Source organism: Mustela nivalis (assembly GCF_964662115.1).
Source record: "Mustela nivalis genome assembly, chromosome: X".
In the NCBI taxonomy this organism is placed as follows: Eukaryota; Metazoa; Chordata; class Mammalia; order Carnivora; family Mustelidae; genus Mustela; species Mustela nivalis.
In genome coordinates this window covers 66,337,333-66,351,948 of record NC_139040.1, presented here as the reverse complement: position 1 = coordinate 66,351,948, position 14,616 = coordinate 66,337,333, and the positions used below count along the sequence as shown (strand labels likewise).

Genomic DNA, 14,616 nt, shown 5'->3' with positions numbered 1-14,616 from the left:
TGTTATGGTTTCTTAGAGAATTGATCCCATTATCATTGTACAATGTCCCATCTAATCTTTGATAATTAGTCTTTGTTCTGAAGACTGTTTTAACTCAAATTAACATAGCTACCCCAGTTACCTTTTCATTAGTGTTATCATAGCATATCTTCCTGTCTTTTTACATTTAACCCATTTTAAGTCAGATTATTTTGTTATTAGATGGTGAGATGTATCAGTTCTTTATATATTTTGAATATTAACCTTTTACTGGACATGTCATTTGCAAATATCTACTCCCATTTTATAGGTTTCCCTTTAGTTTGTTGATTTCTTTTACCATGCAGAAGTTTTTTTTATTTTTTATTTTTATGACATCCCAATAGTTTATTTTCCCTTTTGTTTCCCTTGTCTCAGGGTATATAGCTAGAAAAATGTTGCTACAGCTGATGTCAGACAAGATCCTGCCTGTTCTCCCTTCTAGGATTTTTATGGTTTCAGATCTCACATTTAGGTCTTTTGTCCATTTGGAATTCGTGTTGGTGTATTGTGTGGGAAAGTGGTCCAGTTTCATTACTTTGCATGTTGCTCTCTAATTTTCCCAACACCATTATTAAAGAGACCATCTTTTTCCCATTGGATATTCTTTCCTGCTTTGTCAAAGATTAACTGACCATATAGTTGTGGGTTTGTTTCTGGATTTTCTATTCTGTTCTGTTGATCCATGTGTCTATTTTTGTGCCAGTACCATACCACCTTAGTCACTACAACTTGTAATACAACTTGAAGTCTAGAATTGTGATACCTCCAGTTTGGTTCTTCTTTCTCAAGATTGTTTTGTCTGTTTGGGGTCTTTTGTGGTTCCATACAAACTTTAGGATTGTTTGTTCTAAGACTATGTTGGAATTCCAATAAGGATTGCATTAAATATGTAGATTGCATTGGGCAGTATAGACATTTTAGTAATATTTGTTCTTCCAATCCATGAGCATAGAATATCTTTCCATTTGTTGGTGTCATCTTCAATTTCTTCCATCTGTGTTTTTTACTTTTCAGAGTAGAGTTCTTTCACCTCTCTTGTTAGGTTTATTTCTAGGTGTCTTATAATTTTTGAAATTGCAAATGGGATTGTTTCTTTAATTTCTCTTTCTGTTGTTTCATTATTGGTGTATAGAAATGCAGATTTCTATATGTTTATTTTCTATCCTTAAACTTTACTGAATTCATTTATCAGTTCTAGTAATTTTGAGGGTAGTCTTTCAGGTGTTCTATATAAACTGTCATGTCTTCTGCAAATAGTAAAAATTTTACTTCTTCCTTACCAATTTGCATGGGTTTATTTATTTTTGTTATATGATTGCTGTGGCTAGTAATTCCAGTACTTTGTTGAATAAAAGTGGTGACAGTGGACATCTTGTCTTGTTCCTTGATGTTAGAGAAAAGCTCTCAGTTTTTCCACTTTCAGTATGATGTTTAGTGTGGGTTTTTCATATATGGCCTTTATTATGTTGAGGCAGGTTTCTTTTAAAACTACTTTTTTGAGGATTTTATCAATGAATGGATATTGTATTTTGTCAAATACTTTTTCTGCATCTATTGAAGTGGGCCATTACTTCATTGATGATTTCTGTTTAGATAATCTTTTCATTGATATAAGTGAGTTGTTAGAGTCTCCTACTATTATTGTATTATTATTGACTAGTTCTTTTATGTTTGTTATTAACTGTTTTGTGTATTTGGGTGCCCCCATGTTGGGTGCATAAATATTTATAATTTTTATATCTTTTGTTTGTCCTCTTTATGATTATATAGTGTCCTTCCTTTTCTCTTGCTAGTCTTTTTTCTTCAAGTCTGGTTTGGGGAAGGGGGTAAGATGGCCAAGTAGTAGGTGACCCTATTTCGACAGGTCCCCTGAATTGAGCTGGATATCTACCGGACCACTCTAAACACCAATGAAATCAGCCTGAGATGTAAGAATATATATCCAGATCTATACCAATAGAATATCTCTGGCAGTTTGTTTCAAGGTATGAAGTGGGAAACCATGATTCTGTGGCAGACACCAGAAGATAAATGGAAGGGGGAGAGAGCCTCTGGGATTCTGTGCTGCTGGAGTGCAAAAGCCTCCCATGCTGGGGACCAGGCACAGACTCACAGACTGGTAGTGGTGAGGAAAGGACTTTAGGGCAGGTCCCAGACTGAAACCTGGAGCTGCAGGGGTTTGTGTGTGAACTGAGGGCAGCTGGCAGTTTTAGAAGCACAAAAGGGAAAGATGTGCCTGGACCTGGAAGTGAGGGCTGGGAGTGCTGCTGTGGGGTGCACAACCCAGGACACTGTGGTTTTTAGCTGTACAGACAAAAACAAAGACAGTGTGGACTGGAGTACTTACAGGAGAACATGCTGCACTCTCTCTGTTCTGAGACAGAAGTTTGGATATGGTCACTTCTTCTCTGACTCTCAGAAGAAAAGCAGAAAGCTGCCAGGGAAAGCCGCCAGAGAACAAAAGCCCCCCAAAACTGGTTTTCACTGAGCCCATTCCCCCCACAGGGGGCAGAACCACTCTGCCCAAACAGGATTGCCTAAGTAACGGTGTACCAGGCCCCTCCCCCAGAACACAGGCTGAAAGAACAAGAGGCCAACAACCCTAAGGTCCCTATAAAAGAGGTGCATTTTGCTGGGGTTGTGATCAATAATTTGGACTCTGTATATTCCTTCAACCAATCCTCCAAAGAATGACAAAAGAAGGAACCCCCAACACAGGAAAAATCCGGATACTGTGACCTCTGACACAGAACTAATGGATATGGATATAAGCAAGATGTCAGAAATAGACTTCAGGGTAACAGTTATGCAGACAATAGCTAGGTTGGAGAAAACCATTAATGACAACATTGATACTCTAAGGGCAATAGTGAGAGCTGATCTGAAAGAACTTAAAAATGCTGTCAGTGAGATCCAATCTAATCTAGATTCTCTACCAGCTAGGGCAAATGAGGCAGAATAATGAATAATGATCTAGAAGACAAACTATTAAAAAAGGAGACTCAGGAGGAGGCCTGGAACAAACAGCTTGGAATCTATGAAAACAGAATTAGAGAAATAAATGATATCATGAAATGTTCCAATGTCAGAATTATTGGGATCCCTGGGGTCGGGAGAGGACTAGAAGAAATATTTAAGCAAATCCTAGTTGAAAACTTCCCTAATCTGGGGAATGAAACAAGCGTGCATGTCCCAGAGACAGAACACTGCCCAAGATCAAGGAGAATAATCCAATGCCCCAGCATGTAATAGTGAAACTAGTGAATCTTAAAACCAAGGAAACCATCTTAAGAGCAGATGGGGGAAGAGATTCTTTACATACAGAGGAAGAAACATCAAAATAATGTCAGACCTGTCCACAGAGACCTCACAGGCCAGAAAGGGCTGGCAAGACATATTCAGTGTACTAAATGAGAACATGCAGCCAAGAGTACTTTATCTGTCAAGGCTGTCATTTAGAATGGATGGAGAGATAAAGAGCTTCCAAGACTGGCAAAAACTAAAAAAATATATGACCACTAAGCCAGCCCTGCAAGAAATATTAATGGGGGTTTTATAAAAGGAGAAAAAGCTCAAGAGTTATATAAAACTGAAATTTACAGAGATAATCCATAAACAAGGACCTCACAGGCAACAGGAAGACAACAGAATCATATCTTTCAATAATCACTTTCAATGTGAACAGTTCCCATAAAACAACACAGGGTTGTACATTGCATAAACAGACAGGACCCATCCAAAAGCGTTTGACAAAATACATCATCTTTTTCTTGATTAAAGCTCTTCAGAGTATAGGGATAGAGGAAACATTCCTCAATTTCATAAAATCCATGTATGAAAAACCCACAGTGAGTATCATTCTCAATGGGGAAAAGCTGAAAGCCTTTCTCTTAAGATCAGGAATATGGCAAGGATGTCCACTCACCATTATTGTTCAACATAGTACTGGAAGTCCTAGGAACAACAACAAAAAGAAATAAAAGGTATTCAAATTGGCAAAGAAAAAGTCAAATTCTTTTTGCAGATGACATGATACTTTATGTGGAAAACCCAAGAGCCTCCAAACCCAAATTACTAGAACTCATACAGCAATTCAGTAATGTGGCAGGATACAAAATCAAAGCACATTAATCAGTTGCTTTCTTATACACTAACAATGAAACTGTTGAAAAACAGAAATTACAGAATCTATTCCATTTACAATCACACCAAAAACCACATCATATCTTGGAAAAAACCTAACCAAAGAAGTAAAGGATCTATACTCGAGGAACTACAGAACACTCACAAAAGAAATTGAAGAAGACACAAAAAGATGGAAAAACATTCCATGTTCATGGGTCGGAAGAATAAACATTGTTAAAATGTCTATGCTGCCCAGAGCAATCTATACTTTCAAAGCATCCTGATCAAAATATCATTGGCATTTTTTGAAGTGCTGAACAAACAATCCTAAAATTTGTATGGAACCAGAAAAGACCCCGAATTGCCAAGGAAATGTTGAAAAAAGAAAAACAAAGCTGGAGGCATCACATTGCCTGATTTCAAGTTATATTACAAAGCTGTGATCACCAAGACAGCAAGGTACTGGCACAAAAATAGACACATAGACCAATGGAACAGAATAGAGAGCCCAGATATGGACCCTCAACTCTATGGTCAAATAATCTTCAACAAAGCAGGAAAAAATATCCAGTGGAAAAAAAGACAGTCTCTTCAATAAATGTTGCTGGGAAAATTGGACAGCTATATATAGAAGAATAAAACTCAACCATTCTCTTACACCATACACAAAGACAAGCTCTAAATGGATGAAATACCTCAATGTGAGAAAGGAATCCATCAAAATCCTAGAGAAGAACATAGGTACGAAACTCTTCAAAATCAGCCACAGTGACTTCTTTCAAGACACATCTCCAAAGGCAAGGGAAACAAGAGAAAGTGAACTTTTTTAACTTCATCAAGATCAAAAGCTTCTGCACAGCAAAGGAAACAGTCAACAAAACAAAGAGGCAACCCACGGAATGGGAGAAGATATTTGCAAATGACACTACAGAAAAAGGACTGATATCCAAGATCTATAAATAACTTCTCAAACTCAACACTCAAAAAACAAATAATCAATTCAAAAAATTGGCAGAAGACATAAATGGACACTTCCCCAAAGAAGACATACAAATGGCTAACAGACACATGAAAAAATGTTCATCATTAACCATCAGGGAAACTCAAATCAAAACCACAGTGAGATACCACCTTACACCAGTTAGAATGGGAAAGAATGACAAGGCAAGAAACAACAAATGTTGGAGAGGATGTGGAGAAAGCAGAACCCTCTTAAACTTAATGGGAATGTAAGCTAGTGTGGCCACTTTGGAAAACAATATGGAGGTTCCTCAAAAAATTAAAAATAGAGCCATCTTGTAACCCAGCAATTGCTCTTCTAGGTATTTACCCCAAAGATACAGATGTAATTAAAAGAAGGGTCATATTCACCCCAGTGTTCATAGCAGCAATGTCCACAATAAACAAACTGTGGAAAGAGCCAAGATGCCCTTCAACAGATGAGTGGATAAAGAAGATGGGGTCCATATATAGAATGGAGTATTACTCAGTCATCAGAAAGGATGAATACCCAGTTTTTGCATCAACATGGATGGGACTGGAGAAGATTATGCTGAGTGAAATAAGTCAAGCAGAAAAAGTCAGTTATCATATGACTTCACTTATTTGTGGAGCATAAGGACATTAGGAGAAGGATGGGGGAAATGGAAGGGGGAAAATTGGAGCGAGAGACAAACCATGAGAGACTATGGACAGTGAGAAACAAACTGAGGGTTTTACAGGGGAGGTGGGTGGGGTATGGGTTAGCCTGACGATGGTATTAAGGAGGGCATCGATTGCATGGAGCCCTGGGTGTTAAACACAAACAATGAATCATGGAACACTACATCAAAAACGAATGATGTAATATATGGTGACTAACATAACATACTAAATAAATAAATAAGTCTAGTTGTCTTAAGTATTGCTACTGTGGCTTTGTTTTTTTTTTTTAATATTTTATTTATTTATTTGACAGAGAGAGATCACAAGCAGGCAGAGAGGCAGGCAGAGAGAGAGGAGGAAGCAGGCTCCCTGCTGAGCAGAGAGCCCGATGCGGGGCTCAATCCCAGGACTCTGAGATCATGACCTGAGCCAAAGGCAGCGGCTTAACCCACTGAGCCACCCAGGCGCCACCTGTGGCTTTGTTTTGACATCTATTTGTATGATAAACTTTTCTCCACCCCACTCACTTTTTATCTGTAGGTATTTTTTGGTCTGAAATGAGTCTCTTGTAGGTAGCATATAGATTAGTCTTGTTTTTTATGCATTCTGTGACAGACTAATTACTAATTACTAATGTAATTAGTGCATTTACATTCTAAGTAATTATTGAAAGATCTATATTTGTTGCTAGTTTGTTACCTTTTTGTGATTGTTTCTGAAGATTTTCTGGTCATTTCTTGTCTTTCCCTCTTTCCTGGTTTGCTGGAAACTTAGAGATATATTTGAATTTATTTTGCTTTATATTTTGCATACTTATTTGTGGTTTTTGATTTGTGGTTATCATTAGGTTTGTATATAACATCATCTGCATACAGCAGTCTGTATTATGTTGATAATCATTTAAATTTCAACCCGTTGGGGTGCCTGAGTGGCTCAGTGGGTTAAAGCCTCTGCCTTCAGCTCAGGTCATGATCCCAGGGTCCTGGGATCTAGCCCCGAATTGGGCTCTCTGTTCAATGGGGAGCCTGCCTCCTCCTCTCTCTCTGCCTGCTTCTCTGCCTACTTGTGATCTCTGTCAAATGAATAAATAAAATCTTTGAAAAAAATTTCAACCCATTATTACTCTTCTTCCTATGTTAGGCCTATGGTGTCCTTTTATACATTTTTTTATTTTGTGAGTTCCTTCACTGATTTGTTTTACATAAATATTCAATTTTTTTTTTTTTACTGTTTTTGTGTTTCTTACCTTGATATTGTCTTTGATCTTTCCTTTCCACTCAATGTGTCCCCATTAATATTTCTTGAAGGACTGATTTTGTGGTCATGAACTCCTTTAGTTTTTGTTTGTCTGTGAAACTCTATCCATCTATACTGAGTAATAGCCCTGCTGCATGCAGTATTCTTGGCTGCTGCAGGTGTTTTCCATTCAGCATTTTGAATATATCATGCCACATCTTTCTGCCTTGGAATGTTTCTGCTGAAAAATGCACTGGTAGCCCTCTATGATTTCCTTTGTATGTAATTGTCTTTGGTCTTGCTGCTTTTAATATTTTTTCTTTGTCACTACATTTTACCATTTTATTTTTTTAATTTATTTTTTATTTAAATTCAGCTAATTAACATATAGTGTAGTATTAGTTTCATAAGTAGAGTTCAGTGATTCACCAGTCCATTTTACCATTTTAATTACTTATGTCTTGGTGTGGATCTGCTTTTGTTGATTTTGTTGGGTGTTCTCTGTGTCTCCTGGATCTGGGTATCTGTTTCCTTCCCCAGATTATGGAAGTTTCAGCTATTATTTCTTCAAATAAATTCTCTGTACCCTTTTATCTCTTTTCTTCTGGGACTCCTATAATCAAATGTTATTACATTTGATGGAGTCACTGACTTCCTGAAGTCTATTCAGGTTCTGCATAATTCTTTTTTTCTCTTTTGTTCAGCTTGATGATTTTCCATTACTCTGTCTTCAAGGTCATTAATTTGTTGCTCTGCTTCTTCTAGCCTGCTGTTCATTCCATCAAGTGTGTTTCTCTTTTTGTTTATTGAGCTTTTTATTTTTGCTACTGAGCTCTTTATTTTTACGATTTCTGTGTTAAGGGTCTCACTGATGCCTTCTACTCTTTTCTCAAGTCCAGTGAGTATCCCTATGATCATTACTTTGAATTCTTCATCAGGTGTGTTACTTCTATTGGTTTCAGTTAGATCTCTGGCTTTGGTCTTGTGCTGTTCTTTCTTTTAGGGCAAATTTCTCCTTCTCATTTGGCGTTATAACATCTGTGCCTATTTCTGTGTGTAAGGAAAGTCAGCTACTTCTCCTGTTCTTCAGGGTAATGGCTTTATGAAGAAGAGTCCTATAGTGCCCTGCAGTGTAGTGTCTCCTGTTCCTCAGGGTCTGGCATTGCTGGGAGTGTCTCCAATGTATGTGGTGTGTGCTCTGCTATTGTGTCCTGGTGATGTCGCTGTTCAGGCCAGTCTTCTACAGAGTTTCTCTTTGCTTGTTGTGGGTAGTTTTTGGTCCCTGGACTGAATATGGTAAGTTTTATCTAGGTGTGCTCTGGTCTGCTTGTGAAATGAGACCTGTCACCACTGCTACTTGAACTGAGGCTCTGCAAAACTGGGCTCAGGTGACTTGGTGTTGGCAGTGGTTTGGGCTGGTCTTCTAGGGGGAGGATGCCCACCACACTGCAACTGAGGAAAGCATGACTGGGAAGGAGCATGGTGGCGGACAGGGCTTGGTGAAAGCAAGTTAGGTAAGGTAGCAAGAGTTGGCACTTCACTGTTTCCTACAGGTGGCTCTGTGTTTATGCTGAGCAGTGGGAAGAAAAATGGCACCTACCAATTCCTTTGTTTCTGGAGGGGTCGCTCTGAATGTTGCCTCTCTGGGACATACCCTGAGATGAGCAATTAACCTCCCAACTGTGTGTCTCAAGTGCTCTTCAGATAGTTGTTTCCATGGTGTATGTCACAGGCTGTTTGCCCTGCCTTTTCTCTAAGAGCAGCCCCAGTGTCCTCCCAGCCCTCTAAGACAAGCATGCTGACCTTTAAAACTCCAAGCTTTAAGCCCTGCTGGTTGCCAGAACTCATGAAATGTATCCTCACTTTTCAAGCCCATTGTTGTGGGGATTCATCTTCCCTTTGCACTCCCCTTGTGTGATAGTCTGTCTCTGGCCCTTCTCTGCATCCATGGCTCCCTCCCCACCACAGTAGCAAAAATCCATTTCTCTCCCAAGCGATAGTCTCTACATTTCCTATCTTCTTCTCTGTCTTTAGTTGTGGAGTTAGTTCTGCTAGTCTTCAGATTTATTTCTGATATATCACATATTATTTGATGGTTATTTAGTTGTATTCATGGGATGAGACAAGCCTAGTATTTTCCTCCTCCTCCACCATCTTCTCCTCTGTATCTTCTTTTCTTGAAGATGGCTATTTGATGAGCCTGACCTTTTCCAACTTTTTTTTTTTAAGATTTTATTTATTTGACAGAGAGAGCACAATCAGGGGGAGTAGCAGACAGAGGGAGAGGGAGAAGCAGGCTCCCAGCTGAGTAAGAAGCCCAATGCGAGGCTTAATCCCAGGACACTGGGATCATAACCCAAGCTGCAGGCAGCCACTCAACTGACTAAACCACCCAGGTGCCCCCTTTTCCAATTTTCTATATCTTATGTGGATCTAGAAATTCTTGATCTTTGTATTTTATTTGTTTTGGTGTTTTTTTTTTCTAGTTATAGTAGGAATAGTGGTCTCTTACTATTTCTATACTATGATTTAAAATCAAATGTCAGAATGATCTTCTTAAATATAAATTGGATCATAACACTCCTTTGCTTCCTACATTTCAATGGCTTCCCATTGTATAGCGGATTTTTAACATATAACAAAACACAAGCTAATTCTCTGTCTCTCTCCGTTTCTCTCTCTCTCTCTCTCTCTCTCTGTTGCTGAAGTCCTGAATGATTTTATTCTGTCCTACTTTTTCAACTTCATCATATGACATTATTCTTACTTTCTAGCCCATGACTGGAAAACATTTTTTTTAAACAACAGATAGTAATTATTTTAAACTTTTGGGTCATACAATTTCTGTTACAACTATTCAACTATGCTATTATAACATCAAGCAGCTATGGATAATAAATAAATTAGCTTGACTGTATTCCCCCCAAAAAAAGTTATATATGGACAGGTTCAGGCCATGAGCTATAGTTTGTTGACCTCTATGTAGCTAGAATAGTTTACATACATTGCATAGAAAGTGCAACCCATTTCCTTCGTGGCTGACTTCTTTTTCCTTAAGTCTGTCTTTAAATGTGATCTTTTCACAGATTTCTCCTCTAACCACCATTTCTAAAGTAATTATGTCTCTCTCCCTTATTTTACATTACATCCAATTTCCCTTTCCCTTTAATATTTTTACCACAATGTATAATCATATTTTTATGTTTTCTTGGTATTGTCTGTTTCTTCCAATAGATTTTAAGTTACATTTGGCCAGGGACATTGTCTTTTGATATTTTATTCACCAGTGCTTAGCACTTACTATTATTTAATACATATTCAATAAATTATCTGCTAAATGCACTAGTCAGGCTCTTTCTGCCCTTTTGGGCTTTGATTGCTTAAAGGGGTTGATCCAACTGTTTTAATTATGGGCTTACTGAAGACACCTGGAAGGTTTACTGTGCTAAGCAGTGCCAAGTCAGTGGCTCAATGAACATAGCCCATCCTCTCCCCTGTTCCACACTGTGGACAACTTGATGGTAGGTCTCTGAGCCATAAAGCAGTGAGCATTTTCACATAACAGATTCTGGACATACAAAGCTCAGACTTCTCACATACATTGGCCTTGGAATGCCTAAAACAGTAAGATAGCCTTTTTGCTTCACTCTACAGACATCTAATATATGTAGTTAATACAATATAAATAAGGCCATCTATTGAAATCTAGATGTAATTATACTCTACAAAAGGTCTATTTAAAAAATATATACTAGCTTATAATTGGCTGCTAAAAAAGACAATTTCACATATATGTCCACATATATACTAAAATGATTGGTATTCAAGCCAAATAGTAAAAATGTCCTCATTTTGCACAGTTTTAGAATGCATAGATTCCAGTTACCATGCGTTAGTTCAATAATACCAATCCCCCAAAAACACACAGTTCACATTTCATTCACCATGGTACAATGACGGCCAGTAATTGAATAAAGTACAAACTTTACTGTTAGCTCTCCAGTACATAAATTACTATGCAAATAACAGATGTATATTATGGTAAATGACCAATCACATTATTTTTTTTTCAGTCTTTTGGTGATTGGTTACCGAACGTATACTCAGTTTATGTTCTAAGTATGTGTTTATGTTCCCTTTTTGTTTCCCACTGATAAACCCACATGACATTTAACAAAATATATAATGAAGGAGTGAATTATCCAATAAAAATGAAAATTCAAAAAAGAAACTAGAAGTGATTTTTAAAACTAATGTATATATTTTTAACTCAATAATAATTAACATAATGTTATACTAGCTTCAGGTATACAATATAATGTGAAATAAGTCAGTCACAGCAAGACAAATACCATATAATTTCACCCATAAGTGGAATTTTCAAACAGATGAACAAACAAAGAAAAAGAAGGACTGGAAAAGGAAAGGACCAGACTCTTAAATACAGAGAACTGGTGGTTGCCAGAAGGGAGGTGAGGGGATGGGTAAAATAGATAAAAGAGATTGAGAGTACACTTAACCTCGATGAGCACTGGGTAATGTATAGGATTACTGATTTATTAAGTTGTATGTCAAAAGTTAACAATGCTCTATGTTAATTATACTTCAATATAAAAGAGAGAGAGAGAAAGGGAAGAGTTGCTGAGAAGAGACTCTGCTGGCAGAGGGACCTGCCAAAGAAATGAATGAACTATTGCTGAGTTTATCAAGAGGATGATCTTGAAAATCCCAATGACTGGGGGAGGAGTTAAGGTGGCAGAGCAGTAGGAGGACCCTATGCTTGTCTCAGCCCTCGAACCCAACTAGATAAATATCAAGTCATTCTGAACACCCAAGAAATCAATCTAAACACTGAGAGAACAAACTGCAGAACTAGAGGGAGAAAAGAAGCCACATCATGGAAGGTAAGAGGTGGGGAGACCCAATTCTGGGTAGAAAAGAATCATGGATGCTGCAGAGGGGATGGAGCATTGATCTTGGAGAGAGAGGAGAGAAAGAGAAAGAGAAACCGAGAAAAAGCAGCACACAGGGAATTGCACAAGAGAAACACATCCCCCAAAAAAATCAACTGGAAAAACTAGAGCAGCTGATTATCCGTGTTTTTATAAGCAGTGGAGCTCAATGTCTGAGGTTTTAGAAGTCTAAGCCACTACCGAGTGGAGATTGGCTGGCATAGGAGTGCTCCTGTGGGGAAGAAGGGAACAGGGCCAGGAGTGAACAGCATGGTTTGAGGATTCCCTGGGTCACATACTGGGAGAGAAATTTCCCCTTCTTGGAGTGCATTTGGGAGAGGTAGCACAGCTTCTCAGGGGATAAAAGAGCCGGTGAACAGTCGTTAGCATAGAAAGAGACACCTGCTGAGGGGAGCAGACCTTGGTGTAGCTTTTTGCTGCACTTTACCATAAATTCAAAGCCCCAGCATGGTAGTGCAACTGCTTCTCTGGGACTAACTGATATCAGCCACAGCATGAGAAGATCCTCCCCCAGAGAATCAGCCCAGGTCCATACCTCACAGATCTCTAAAATTTGGAGTTTTGAAATTGCTGCCTTCCTGAGATCAAACACAGGAGTACTGTGTCGCCTGGCAGACAGTCAGCTAGGACACAGCCAGGGTAAAAGCAGGTATCTGACAGAATCCAGGAACACAAGAAAGAGATTGTTCACTCTTCTTGTGAGGGTTTCCTGAACAGTGGCAAGTGTGAATTCCCCACTTTGGGAACATGAGAGTGAGGAGTCACCATTTTCCCCATACCCAAAAACACTGACAGACTTCAGTGAGCAACCCAGCACCCCCAATGGAAGCTGGAGCCACTTACACCCTGGTCCACCCTCTGCACCCTGCAGGTGCATTTTTACTAGGACAAGTTGGCCTAAGAACCAGGACAGCAGTCCCTTCCTAGAAGACCATATGATTAAACTCATATTTGAAAGTTAAGAACCAAAACAGATGAACATAGGGGAACGGGGGAAAAGAGAGAGGAAAGCAAAACCATAAGAGACTCAACTATAGAGAACAAATCGGGTTGATGGAGGGAGGTGGTTAGGGGTAGGCTAAATGGGTGACGGGTGTTAAGGAGGGCACTTGTGATGAACACTGGGTGTTTTATGTAAGTGATGAATCACTAAATTCCACAGCTGAAACCAATTTTTTACCATATAGGTTAATTAACCAGAATAAAATAAAAACTTGGAATCAAATAAATAAATAAATAAATAAGAAAATCCCAGTGACTGAAATGACAACAATCTTCAAAGCCTGAGACTTTTTGTCTGAAAATCAACTTCAGACCATAAAATTCCAACAGAGAAAGGAATCTTTTGTGCAGGACTTGCTTCTGCCTTGGGAGGAGAAGCGTGCAAGTCTCAACGACACAGACCTTTTAGACATCAAATATACTTAATTTCATCAGCACCAGAAAGTGTGGCATATTTTTCAGATGAGTAAAGAACCAGGTGAAGACCCTGACCTTTTTGATATGGAACAATTCAAAAGATCATTTTAAAAAAAAATTCTTCAGAGAGCATTTAAAAATGTGAGTCTGCCTCAGAGACGCTGAGGAAAATGCAGTATGGATTCAAGTTGCCTGGGATACAGTATAGAAAGCCAAACCGGTACAAACCTACTTATGTGGTGTATTATTCCCAGATTCCCTATGCCTTCATTTCTTCCTGACAGCTGAAGAGCTTCTGGGTCAGGCACTGATAGCTGGTAACAACCACCATAAGATTGTGAATATGGACCTCAGTGGCCAGCATCTGGGCTCTCTTAAGTCTGTTGTTTTTAAACAGTATAATCAGATCTTTGAAACTCACTTCTACAAGAAAGAACACTTGAGCTGGATATACACATGGATTCAGTGATCGTTCATAAAAACAATAAAGAGGGAGTCAAGGGAGTAACTCAAGAAACTTTTGGAAACTATCCTTAACCAAGACTAGAATTTTCACAAAATAAGCTTGAAATAAAATTCAAAATGACTTAAATGGAGACATCTTGGCTGAGAGAAAAGAACCACTCTGGTGCCTAAAAATGTTCTCTAGCTCACATCTTCTGGACAGGTTGAAATCCTTAGCACCAGCCGGTATTGCAAATGCACCACTTCCTCCATTGCTCACTTGTATATCCAGTAAGGGAATGTATTATTTTAAAATTAGATATCTCTAATAAGAGATATGTGGTTTTGTAAACAGAATACTCCCTTGACTATACTGCATATGCATTTCAGTTAACAGCTAGCTGGATGGCTTCTATTTATAAACTTGTGTTTTAGAAATTCACTCTTGATATTGACAAGTTTAAAATGTTTATATGATTGTTGGGACTGATTCCTTCCTCCTCCACTGTGAACTCCTCTCCCTCCACACCCTGCAAAGCATAGCAATTGTGGACCTTTAAAAAGTGACAAGATGTCCTTTTTCTCACTCCTATCTCTCCTCGATCCTGGAGAGATCATGTTATAATTACTTGTTTCAAGCTAGTTTTAGTTGCTTAAGCCTTGAATCATGGAAAGAAGCAGCAAGAAACTATACTCAACTTGACACTTTCTGGGAAAAATCATAAAAGTGATCCATTTAGAAGGTAGAGCTGTG

General features: G+C 38.5%; 1 pseudogene across 1 annotated transcript in view; it reads left to right on the top strand.

The window, feature by feature from the left end:
- LOC309855903 (centromere protein N-like) overlaps positions 1-14,191 on the top strand; it is a 65,872-nt pseudogene extending 51,681 nt beyond the window's left edge. Inside the window, exons 4-5 of the transcript in view lie at positions 13,245-13,419; positions 13,480-14,191. The product of the transcript in view is annotated as a centromere protein N-like (transcript). The remainder of the gene's footprint in view (positions 1-13,244; positions 13,420-13,479) is intronic.
- Positions 14,192-14,616: the final 425 nt, after the last annotated feature.